This window comes from Agelaius tricolor, unplaced genomic scaffold (genome assembly GCF_023055355.1).
Source record: "Agelaius tricolor isolate 1412-34295 unplaced genomic scaffold, bAgeTri1.0.p SCAF_2, whole genome shotgun sequence".
NCBI classification, from domain to species: Eukaryota; Metazoa; Chordata; class Aves; order Passeriformes; family Icteridae; genus Agelaius; species Agelaius tricolor.
Genome location: NW_027269262.1, coordinates 74,376,038 through 74,389,853, shown reverse-complemented (window position 1 = coordinate 74,389,853; position 13,816 = coordinate 74,376,038).

Here is a 13,816-nt window from a genome sequence, read left to right as displayed (position 1 = left end):
CAGATGCTTGGCCGTGTAACAACATCCTGTATTTTTGTGTAAAATGTTACATAATGAATTTCTGAGAACAAGATTTGTGGCTTTTTCTATCACAAACTGTCAGCATGGTAGAAATCTTAGGAACCTGACATTAAGTTCTTCATTTGGTGATTTTGCTTTACATATTTTAAGTTGGCTTGTGATACAGATCTTGGTTAATCTGCGGTTTTTTATTCCTGAGTAGGACATTTCTCTTTGAATTTGTTCAGCTCAGGATCCTGCTTTCTGTATTACTAGAGGTGGAATAATCAAGGTGATATAAAGCAAAAAGAATCAGTATGTAATGGATTGGGAGCATACTGGCTGTTTTCTTAATGCAAAATCTTTACAGGTTCTGTCCACTTTTCCGATCAGCTGCAGTATCTTATCACTGATGTTTCTGAATGTGGCAAAGAGGTCTGGTGAAAAGAAAATGTTTAATTCCTATGCAGGCACTGCGACTCTTTGTGCCAAATGAAGAGCAAAGGCTTAGGCTCTGTTGCTGCTACCAGGCCAGCTGCACATTCCCTCTGTTTATTTTGTGATCTGGAGCAAGCATTACAAATGCCTCTTTCTGCACTTGGTCATGTTTTGTTCCAAATGTGCTGAGTCAGGCCAGTTGAGGCAGACCTGTCTGTCCTCTCAAAAGGAATCACTCTCCTGTAAAGTCTTCTCCCAGGCAACTAGCGACAAGATAAGAGGGCACAGCCTCAAGCTGTGCCAGGGCAGGTTTAGGCTGGACATCAGGAGGAATTTCTTTGTGGAAAGGGTTGTTGAACATTGGAACAGGCTGCCCAGGGAAGTGGAGGTGTCACCATCCCTGGAAGTGTTGAAGAAATGACTGGATGTGGTACTTAGTGCTGTGGTTTAGTTTACAAGGTGGAGATCAGTCAAAGGTTTGGCTCAATCTCAGAGGTCTTTTCCAACCTAAATGGTTCTGTGATTCTGTAATATTTCCTTTCTCATCATGGCAGGTAAACAGCAGCTTCCTCTGCCTTGACCATCTTCCAGCTCTTCAACGTAGCAATTTCCCAATATTTTTCCTCATAGCAATATCCTCTGAAGGCAGGTCTTCTCCAACATTTCCCCAATCTATCCAAAGCTGTAGCTAGGCCTGTTCTTGACCCTTTCCCCAGCTGTAGCCTAGGGTGGCAGCTTCTTTCCTACAGGGGACTGGGGTAACACTGCAACTCTGTGGGATCTCAGCACATCGTTCCCGATGTCCAGAGATGCCAGGAGAACCCTTGGGGGTCTCGAAAACCCTGGAATGTTGCCAAGAGTGTTTGGTGGCTTGATTTTGATCCATCCACAGAAGTAACAAGAGTCTGAGGACAAGAGAATCACTTTAGAGTAAAAGGTGTAAAAGAGACACATTTAGAGGGTGAGATATAGACTTTAAGGTTTTTGGTACAGGGGGGTTATGGAGACAAGATGGAGAGATCGGGGCGTGTCTTGTCCTTCTTCTTTCTTCTTCTTGTCCTCCATCTCCTGTGATGATGTTGGCACTTAGAGATTGGTTTCTAGTGAAGGTGCACTTGCTAACATGGGCGAAAAGCATTGGGAAATAAAGGTAAATATTGTATACGTAGGTTTTAGTATAAAAAGACATGACCGCCCCGTGGGTGGTCAGAGAGTGCCTGTGACTGCCTGCAGATCAGACCTCTGTTGGGCAGACAGAAAATTTTTGTAGATAAGAAATAATAAACAACCTGAAGACCGAAAGCTGAAGAGTCCAGACTCGTCCTTTGCATCGCGCCCACCAAAGAACCACTCTACCCGTGTCGGGGCAGAGACAGACAGCCGGACCCGACACAACTCTATGTATGCACAATTCTAACACTGGATTTTCAAAGAAATTGAGAAAAGCAAGTATTAGTATTTTGTCCAGGATGAAATTTTGGTCACTAAACTTCGGGTTTGAAGTCATCACTGCTGAAATCAGTCCTTTTCTGGTTCCTATACATAAAAACATGCAAACCAAAACAGCCCCACCCCAGTCCATCAAAAAACTGCTAAGACATTAATAGCCAACATTACTAGGAGGCTATTTTAAAATGTAAAAAGCCCTTTTACATTAAAAATTAGGAAGAGAAACCAGTCTCCTAAAATGCAGATCACTAAAAGCAAGAGGAACAGTCCACACCAACTGTGGAAACAAGTCAGTCCATTACAGGCTGAATTATTTCACAAGCTAAATATCCCTCTCATAATTGTTTGAATTGGCATCAGTTAACAACCAACTGAATTTGCAACTGTACAAGTATCAAAAAATGTCCCACTTTATTATTAACAAAATTGAAATCAGACTTACTCTGAGCTCAGTGTAATCCAAAAATGCTCCCCATGTGTAAATTTTCTTTGCTTCCTCATCACATACTTGTGATTCTCCTTCCCCCTGAGAATATTTTGCATGAGCCATAGGGTGTACCCGCAAATCTGCAGTGATACAAATGTCTTAAGTCAGGATTTCTCTTTGTTTGGAATACAGTATCAGTGAAGTATCCCATACCTGGAATAGGTATGTCTCTGCAAAAACAGAGAGAACTGTCACCATATTTTCACTAGGAAATGCTTGACTTTTACTTTCTGGCAAAAGTCATAGCTCCATAAAAATGAGAAACTTGGATACAAAAAAAAATGCACTAAGGAAAAATGCTATGTTGCCATTACAGCACTGTACAGTAGAACTCCAAGTAATTTAGGTTAGGAAAAAAATCTTCAATTGCAAGCTTTAGGACATAATTGTTCTATTTCACATGTGACTCTGGGTCCACACTGCTTGAAGTACAGCTTTTTTACCTTACATTGTTCATTACTGGGAAGTTACTCATAGAAATGAAAGCCAAGAGATTATTTTTCAATTAGGTACTGTTTGAAAACCAAACTGCAGAATCAAAAAAGCAGCAGCTGCTGAAAAACAGTTTGGCCAGTATAACTAGAGGGGCAGCAGGATTATGCAAGAAACTGCTGATTTGGGAGAGTAACAATGGATTAAAGAAAGCCAAAACCTAATAAATACTGTAACTGCCCTTGGGAAAAAAAGGAGCTAAAGATCCAATTTGACTTTTACTTGCTATTTGAACCTGCATCTTCAGAAGTTTGAGGTCTTTGACAATCTGACGTTTCCCTCTCCTTGCTTAGGTGTGACTGTTTAGGAGATGTGATACTCTTGTTTCTGGAAGGAGACTTAACCACAAAGATCACTTTCTTTCCATTTTGACCCATTTTTCAGTTGTCTTTGACATTTTAATATTCTTTCACGTGAATATTCTGGGGGGATGCAAACTGAACTTTCCTGGGAAAAGAAGGAAGAACACAGTTATCTAAGCCACTGAAATTAAGCTAAGAAGGAAATTCTGACTCATTGAGGCAAGTTTACTCTGTAATTCTCCTGACTCAGCTAACAGCAGGTAATGAACCATTTCTACACCAAGAAGTAGCTCTCAGGAAAAAAACCCAAAAACACAACAAACCAGCTTTCACAGCTAAAGCTCCCTTCCCAAACTCTTTTCTTGTGGACAGTTTGGGCTCAATAGCCATTGAAAATTACTGTGGCAAATAATAAAAACTTAGTGTTTCATGAAAAAAACCAAAAAAATTGAATTAATTTCAAAACTAGTTCAGTGACCAGCCTCCAAAAGCCCATCTATAGCATGTGATGAGGAAAAAGCAGAGGTACTTAATGCCACAGTCTTTAACGGTAAGACCAGTAGCCCTCAGGGTACCCAGCCTACTGAGTTGGGAGAAGGGAACTATGTTCTTCCTTCTTTTCCAAGGAATTTTCCCCCGGCAACATACAGTGTTTCACTGGATGCTGTCTAAGATTGATGAGAAAAAAAGACTGAGTGTTTATTACAGGTACTATAAGATAGTTTAATTTATCCTGATAGTGCTGATACCTCACACAGGCGTTTTAGGAATCTGTCGAGCATCATCACCCTGTCACTTCCCTTCATGCCTGAGGGCCCCAGGTTGGATTTGACACCTGAGGTGCAGAGAAACTTGCAGGAAATGGGTGTGCAGGAAATGGAGAGGTTGGTGACTAAATTGTTTGTACATGCATTTGAGCATGCACTGCAGTCAGCTTTTTTTTCTCACAGGCAGTTGCCATCCATTTGTGTTTATAATATGCTGCAGTACTGCCTGTTGCTGCAGAAAATAGTCTTCTAGAATTTCTTCTGTGGATGATTCCATCATGGGAGTGTGTACCTAACGTGGGTATAGGCAAGGTAAGGTATATCTAAGGGAAAAAATGTAATAATACCATTAAGTTGTGAATGTGACTGTTATCTGGGCTTTCAGATGAGAACTAAACTTGGTCATACTTGCACAAGTATTTGCTGGAGTTATGCCCTTCTGATTTTCCTGGGATAGAAACCTCATTAAACTGTATGAAATAATAGGAAAATCTTTGAAAGCAATTCTTCTGTTCTTTCTCATGCCACCCACATCAAAGCACAGATATATCTTCTGCCTTTTTTCCTCCTTCGTTTATTTACTTTCTTTTCCTCAGCCTCTGACTGGCATCTCGCCTTTGTCCTGTGACAAAGACTCATTCAGGACCAGTGTTAACCTGCAGTCTTTCAGTTTAAATCTGCATTTCTAGCAGAAACAGTAACATAAAATATTTGTACTGGTTCACTCTAGAGTAAAGCACGTCCATCCTCTACCTTCCTTTTTGCCCCATGGTGATTTTGCTCATGTTTTCCAGGTGCTTCTTTTCAATGAATTCACCAACTGCCCCATGTCAGACACTCATCTCCTCCTATACCATAATGATCTTCTTACTAAGTCCTAAATGCCTTTCAGGAAATTTGGCACCCCAACAGAAATGGTGTTGATGTCTGACAAGATCTGACAGCTGAGTCAGGGTCTTGGCACATGTCTGGCTCTCTGCTATCAGCAGACTATGTAAAATCATGGTGAAGGATGGGACAAAGTAATAATGATAAAATCCACATTGTTTGATTACACATAATGCTTTGATGGATTATTTTTCTGCACTTGGCTGTGGCATAATGGAAACACAGTGACAGTTCTGTTCAATTGAAGTTCAGAATCTCCTCTTTAGACATACATCCTAGAAATAAAGTAATTGGAAACAATTGGCCTCAGACATGCAGAACAGTGTATCTTTTTGGACTTGTTAAACAGGAATTTTAGGGTTTTTTGGTGGTTTGCCTTTGCAAACAGACTACCTCGACTTGTTCCTGAAAGCAATTTTGGCCTCTGATCATAATTGATATAATTTCTTGCATTAATAGCAAACAAATCAAACCCTTATATTAGAAAGCCAATGCAATTCAAGGGAAAACAAAACATCAGAAAAATAAAACGAAAAACCAAACCAAGTGCACCTTCAAGTCACAAGCCCTTGCTCTTGGCATGCTGTGGTCTTTTCAAAGTTTTCAAATAGCTGCATCCAAAGAAAGGTTTGAGTTATTTATTTATTTACTCACCTGAACTGCTAACTTTGTCCTTTCTTTCACAAGCTCAAATAGCTGCTTTTTGATTACTTAGAAACACAGAAGCTTCGCTGTTTGGTTTTTGTGTTTAGTTTTAGCTCATTCTGTATGCTTTGTTTTACCTTGTAGGGTCTACTTACTAGGCAAAAATCACAAGAGTAGCAAAAGTCCCATGTTTGTTTCACATTATTTCCTTCATGGAAATATTCTTTTAGATGCTCTTTGCTTTTTAATTATTATTATTTTTTACTAAAAGCTAGTTGTTTAATGACTAGAGCTGGTGCCCTTACGTGAAACTAGACTGTATAAATGGTGGTAATTAGAGAATAATGCATGTGCTGTGATGTCTTGAGAACCTTGCATGCTGCAAGAATTGTGGTGTTCAATGTGTGTGACAGTGCACACATACGGCCAGAAAAATGGGTCAGTGCTTGTCTCTGGGACACCTTTATATGACTGCAGTTGTCTGGAGGAATGGACACATCCTGTGTCCATTGAGCTGCATGAAGTATTAAACACCAATTGAAGAGATTTCCTCTAAAAAATACATATTTTTCTCACTTTCTCCTAAATCAGGGAAAAGGAATTTAGCAGTATTTACTTAGAAGTTACTTACAAATTTGATATATGATCATTTAAACATTATTAATTTATTTCATATAAGGATAGGACTTATTTGTGTACTTGGTTTCATTGTCTGGTAACTGATTAACTGAGAAAAGAAGACTGAATGTTTCTGTTGACTGAAATAATAATGTTACTAGAGTTCTACTGTGAGCTTTCTGCTTGGAGTGATGGTCTTTATTCTCAGTCTTTAGCTGTATCAAATACATTAGCTGAGAAGTTGCTTTACATTTTCTGCTTAGGTCAGATCCAGGCCCCTTCAGTTGCTGGTCCCTGCTGAGCCTACTGAGTCGGACTTGCAGTTACCAACACAGAAAAAGGACTTTTTATTTTCATGGTTCTGGGTTCTGATGGGTTTTTTCCCCCAAAAATATGTCAATGGCTGAATAAATGGTCCTAACATCATTGAGAGAGATGGTGAATTCCTAGAGCCTTTGAGGCATAGGAGCCAGCCCTACCTGTGACCTCTATGACAATGACACTTTTCCAGGACTGTAAACTTAATGCAAGTAAAATGAATGATAAATTAATTTTTAAATCCCTGCAGTTTTAGCAAGTAATAAATACATCCCATCTCCCATCTTCTCACAGTAGTCTCCTCTTGATGAACCATTATATACCATTTTCTGGCCTGAATTCCTGACTTCTCTCCTAGCCAGTAATTTCACCCAGAGAGAAGTTAGTGGCAGAGGTAATGTGATAGAAAATATTAACCCACTGGACTTGCACCATTTCTTTAAGCAAAGGTGTTCTGAAGACAGGCAGGGAAGGGTTAGAAATCCAAAAAGCCTCCATTTAAGTGGCAGTAGATGAGAAGGTGTTTGAGCTGCAGAGGTGAGGCAGAGATGCCACTGTCAGTTGTCTCTGTATGATTTTCCAAGGATCCTCAAACAACCTGGTGAGGTGTTGTGAGCACACAATATTGTCCTGAAATTGCACCTGCAGGTTCAGGCCAACAACAGTAACAGCAAGGAAAATTAATTTCTAGCTGTCAAAAAATTATTTTTTCTAGCTGTCAAAAAATTATTTTTTCTAGTCTGAGCTACTTTGTTAGTTCATCTAGTGACCATCTGCAGAAGGAAAATTGTTGCCTCCTCCTTCTTCTGGTGGTGTGGCTACAGAGAGAGATTTGGCCTTCAAAAATGTCAGTGTTTAGTTTAATTTGGAGTGCTTTGAAATGTGGTTTATTCATTAATCACCAATCTCTAGTCACCTAGAGATTGGTGACTCTTCACTGTTCTAGAGAGTGGAAAAGAGACTTGTTGAAATATTAAATCCAGCCAGCTCAACATCTTCAAAGATTACACCAGTGAAATCCCCAAACCAGACAGTATTGCTGTGTAGCAGAAACTTCTGGTACTATTGAACTTCATGCTCTCAATTCCAGATCATATTCACCCATTAATTATAGACGGGCATTTATAGTGGATTGTAACCTCCAAAACCTCCTTAGTTTGGATAAAAATTAATTCATCAACAATTATTCTAATTATTGACAGGTATTGGAACAGTGTTTCCTCCAAGCTGAGGAACATCTCTCTCTGCTGAAAAGACAAAGGGACCTTTTCAGTGAGAAATATGCAGATTGGGGATATAAAAGACACACAAATGCTGAAGTCTTCCTCTTGAGCTTCTATAACATTTCTATTGTCATAATTCTGATCAGTCAGAGTCCTCCTCAGTAACTCACAGTGCAGTAGTCAGTGAGCACACAGATTTGGACAATAAACATTAAAAATGTGTGTCAGGTACCAGTAGAGGCCAGTATACACCAGTTGAAATCCATCAGTAGGTCTGGTAGATCATAGGCTAGAAGGGGTGGAAGCAGACTGAGCCTTCTGGTGTGTTCTACACTCACAAAGCAGCAGCTGTCCTGCCTTCAAGCAGAACCTTGCACATGTTGTCAGGTGTTATGTCAGCAGCTGAAAGGAATTTGGTGTAAGCATATGCAGAAGCAAAAAAAGAACCCAGACCAAACTGGGGAGGAAAAAACCCAGGGAAATAGTGACTGTTTGAAATTAATGTAATTTATTTTGTGTGAGCAGATAAATGTGGCCTCAGCCTTTGGAGAGTTGAGCTGGAAAGCAAAGTAGCAGTGTCAGCTCTGGAGAGTCAAGGCAGCAAGAAAAAGAGAAAGAAAAAAGAACAGCAGCAGCACAGGAAGCAACACATTGGAAATGGAAGAGAACTGGAAAAGAACCAAAACCACAAACATGGGAGAAAAACAAAAGAAGAACAAAGAAAAAGATGATCAACAGGTGAAATCTTGTCACTTTATAGAATGACAGAGCATAAAAGAATTACTTAATTTCTCATTCATCAGTTCTTCCATCCCTGGAGATGCGTGCTAGTTTTAGACATGCAGATCCATAGGACACACAAACCCATCAAGGCATGGGTATGTTCCACCTGGACTTGACACCATGGGACACATAGCCAGTGCAGGGGGACACCCAGGAAACACACATCCCTCTGGCATCAGTCCAGCATTTACTGATTAAGGCAGGGACACAGAGGTGGAACAGTGCTGGTTGAGTGGGGGGGTCTCAGGAATGCTGGCTCAGCAGGCACAGGGTGCTGGGATGAGCTTGCCAGGGTATGGTCCCCAAAGGGGTCTGTATGTGGGGAGGATGGCAGGAGGTTGGGATGTAGCATGGGATTACGGGGTCCCTAGGTTGGAATCAACATCCTTGGAGAAGCTCTTATGTCACCTTGTGTCTCCCTGGTTGCCTTCAGTTTCTCCCAGTCACTCCAGGACCATTCCATAGTGGCTTTTTAACACTGTCTCTCTTTGTGGACAGGGAGAACAGGAATTTCCCCTGTCCAGGGACAGCTGGGACTGGAGCACCTTGATCTAATTTCCAGCTTCTACTGCTAGTTTCAGTCTAGTGTCCTCTCATGTGCTGCCTGAACATCACAGGATGTGACTGGAGCCACAAGGAGGCTGCAGGGACACCCCCTGACTCAGACCACCCTTGCTACTCCAGGCTTGCCCCCTGGAGCAGGCGCTAAGTCCCAAGAGACACAGAGTGCTGGTGTGGGAAAGCTGGGTTGAGGGCAGATCTTTATGGAAGTGCACTTTTACTGGCCTTTGATCCAAGAAGCTTTGTATCTTTTTTTTTTCCAAAAAGTGCTAAAAAGTATGAGTGATAGCCAGAGAAAAACCACAAAACCAGGGCTCCAATTTTACACTGTCCCCCACACACCACCCCCATCCCAAAACTTTTTGGTTGCTACATACCCATTTTCTTGCTTAGCTGTTGCTAATGAGCTAGAAGGTTCCCAAGCCTTGCAGTGTGCTTTACATCTTAGTCCAAGTCTCTGTTAATAAGTACAAGAACATCAGATCCCAACACATTTAATTTGCTCCAGCACCAGCCTTGATCAAAGCTTTTGTTCCCAAAAAGAAATTCTTGTGTGCACCCCATTTATTTTGCCTTCAAGATGCTACAGCCATACTTTATAATGAATTCATGAACTCATTCTTTTTTAAACATTTTGGTGTCTGGCAGCATCCTATTTCCATCACAGGTCAAAGTGAAACCAAAAATTATCTGAGCAATAACTACCTGTTGGAATCATCTTACTCACACATATCCAGTACCAGGTTTGGCCTCCACAGTCAATGCAGTCTCCAGACAGCTCTTTGGTGTCCAACTGGACACTGCTGATGGAGACTTACGCTGCCCTGTGATGCTACCTTTGTTACAGGGGTTTGTTATAAAGATGGATTTTGCCTCATAAGCACTAAGGCTGAGTTGAAGTTCTGACCTCTTTGTTTGGCAAGTTGAAGTGGAATTCTCACACAAAGTGCCCAGGTCTTCGTAAAGCAGGATCTACAGATTCCAGTCTGCTGATGGCTCTGATTGCCAGAACCTTTCCACTGGCAAAGCCACCCATTAGTGCCAGAAGTGTTCCAACAACTGAGCTAACAGAAAAATATGATTTTCATTCACTGGTTTAGTAAATTTTCTTCAGTTCCACATAACCATTTCCACTGATCCCTCAAAAAGGACAACGATTCAATGATGAGATGCTGATTTGCAAAAGAGTCATTTTAAGACACTAAATACAGATAACACAGACCTTGAACTGATTTCAAGCTTAGTGAATTATTTTCAATTCTCATTTAAAAATCATCTGAAATTCACTAGCACTGAATTACTACTTTTCAGGTTCAATGAAGGTGTCACATCAAGTTAAATAGGTTGTGGTCTTCTTTTCACAAAGATCAAGCACCTTCTATACAGATACAAGACATGTCCCACCTACGAACGTGGTCTTGTTTGCTGGACCATACAGGAGCAAGAGCATCGATCTCATCCAGGAAAACAATTGAAGGTCACATCTGGCAGGCCTACAAGGAAAACACAGGAACACTGACATCAGGAAAACAGCACTGTATGAAAGGGAAAATACATGAAAAACATTATGGTTACAACAGCACTAGAACTGGTTAGTTTGGGGTTTTTTTGAGGGGGATGGTGGTGCTTTGCAAAATTTTCTTGTTTGCGTTATTAATATTTCCCAATACATCCCAAGACTTCCAGCCCCGCAAAACCCCACTGGAAAAGGAAACACTGACAGTCCCATTTCTGTGGAAGGACCTGACAAAACATGAAAAAACTTCTTCTTGAGCCCAGAAAATTAGTTACAACTCAGACAGAACATTTGGCACATTTCAATCATACCTGCTCAAATAATAAACAAAACTGTCATTTATATTCTCCTACCCATTCACTCAGGCAGTTGACACATTTCTCATAAAAAAAGACTACTCCCCCTTCACCCTGGCTACATTCATTAGCAACTGTCTGGTGCCAGCGTCTTTCCAGTCCCTGGTGTACCATAGAATAGGAAATCTCTGCAATTAAGAAAAAAAAAAAAAAAAAAACACACAAGAAAAAATCATAATGGAAAAGTGTCTATTATAACCCCCATCCCTAAAACACACAGCTCAGCTCTCCTCAGCAAAATACTTCATGGATAACACAGCAGTAAAAGTGTGAGAAAAGTAAAAAAGGGTTCCTACACAATTCAACAAGGCAGCAAATGAAATTCATAAAGAGGATAATGTATATGTACACAACACTGAGAAAAGATAGTAACATTCCAGAAGGACACATCCAAAAGCTCTGACATACCAGCAGGGGTATGTCACACACAACACAGTGGAGCCAAACAAACTTCCAGTGCAGAAGCTGAGACCAGGATAACTTAGAAATCACCAGTTCTGCATATTCATTCTCATTTTCACAAATGGCAAGATTTGAGAGTAGAGCATTTAACTGCCCCTTAAATAGCGTTAAATTTCTGGGTTTGGTCTCCCTTTGCGGGTGATAAAGAAGAAGTAATCTAAAGCTGGGAAGGTATTCTGCATTTCCATCAGCTAGAAAAGCCAAGATGCTGCTGCTTCAAAATGAATTTCATTTAATAAAGAAGCAAAAGACAAAGATATTCTTGTCATTGTTTGTAATACTTTTTAATTAGCATTTAAAATCCCATTTCAATATACCATGACTGAATTTTGCTGACCAAGAATATATCATGTTAATAATTAAATCTCTAATGATTTAATTTTGTAACACAACTCAGGTGTTACTCACCTGTAAGAAGCAGATGGATTCTTATTCTAGCCCAAGCACAACAAACACTGCAAGGTTCTAGTTGCAAGTTCTATCTGCAAAACTGATGCTTGAGTGTTTGAAAAAAAACCCAGAGCTTGTGGGAGAGACAAATGGACTTCCATGAAGCAAACTGCAGTTGACTACCAGTAGGTAATTCATTGTACATGAAACTCTAAGGGAAAAAAATCTCCAACTCCAGCTTTTAAAGGCAAGAAACCTTTAAAGGATTTACACAGTAAATCTCTGAACCTACATATATGTTGGTTTCTATAATTTTTTAAAATATTACTTTTTCACTTCCTTAAAACTACTTTTTTTTTTTTAAAAAAAAAACCTCATTCAACAGTGCTGAAAATTTTGGAGCATTTTTATATGGTAAAGAAAGCTGCGACCTCAAAGAGGTTCCATCAGAACTTTGATGTCAACACAAAGGAAACGTTCACAGCAATTTTCAAATTGCTGGAGAGAAACCTGTAAGCCAAGGGAGTTGTAGACAGCCCATTACTGGAGGCTTTCATTAATAGTGTAAATGTCTCACTGACATGATGAAGTAAAAACCCTTACTGAAAAAACTATTTGCATTGGCTCAAGCCCAGACAGATTTGCTTCAATTTTCATGTGACCCTTGTGAAGATTTGAAGGGAAAACACAAGCCCTGATACAGCTGTGTGCAAACAGTGTCCATTCAAAAATCATAAGGCAGCACAGTGTAAGACATGTACTGCAGCATATCACTGCTATTTCATATTTTCTGAAGAAGATATTTCCTCCACCCTTAAAGCACAGCTCTGGCAAACTGACAGTAAGATTATAAACAGAGAGCAAAAATAAATGTCACTTTAGATTACACTATGTTTTGGAAGAAGTTTTTTTCAGCTAAATTAAAATTACAAATAAATAATCACTCTATGTGAAATAGTAAAGTAAATTAGTGTCTACTTCTTCCAGTAGAAAACCCCATGACCTCCCATCCTTTGCCTTCTATGCATCTTCTCTGTACAGCCAGCTTTTTGCAAGAGTGCTTCTGCAGTACTAACAAAGCTGACATATAAGAGCAAAGATAGATAAATACAAAAACACCATTGAAACCAACATGCATGATCTGTATGACATTTCCATATAGTGAATACAAAGCAAGAATTACTGGCATTTAGCCGAGTTTTTGAAAACTATTTAAAAATTAGGTCAAATGTTTACTTTTTTTATAGATACTTAGGAAGAAGTGTTTGAGGATTTGCAAACAGACCATTTTCAGATTTATTTTCCCCTTTTGCTAAATAGAGTAAAAAAAATCCCATTCAGTAGGAAAAAAAGAATTCTGAAGATATAGGAAGATAACAGAAAAAAATTATGGCAGGCTTTCACAGCACTAAAGTTTCTTTGCATGATAACATTAAGTCACTTTTAGTTCCTAGCCTTCCTCAGACAACCTGTTACTTATGTTACTTATTATTAGGTTACTTATTCTTCTTTTAACCCGAGTTAAGGTCTTGTGCTGATTTCCCATGACTACATATGGTAGAAAAAGCATCTCACTGCTGTTAGTTACACTTTGCAAGCCTTTCAGAAAACAATGTCAGTTTGCACTTCATGGTGAGACTTAAAACACAGACATGCAGGTGAAAACACTAGGACTGCTTCACTTTGCCTGTATCCAGCTTTCTCCTGCATCTTAACTCAGCTGGGTGTTACAAAATTATTTGTAAGCATGAAAGAAAATTTAATTAACCATGAAGCTGCTTCTGACGCCAAGAAAATTGATTTAGAGGACAAGTTAAATCTACAGAAATTTACAACACAAAGAGATCGTTTTGGTTCACAAGAACCATCCCAGCCCATACATAAAAGATCCTCTGGTGTGAAGATCTCTCTGCAACTGGAAGTCGCAAAATGAAGACACTCGTGGCCAATTTAAATATTGGCTGTGCCTGAATTCTTTACACATGGAGCACCTGCCAAATATACCCTGCTGCACACAATCTGAGATTTGTGGCTTAAGCCACAAGCACCCGTTTCCAAAAAACTCATGTTAAACAGCTTGGCCCACACCTTATATAAATCAGTGCATTAAGAGTAATTACA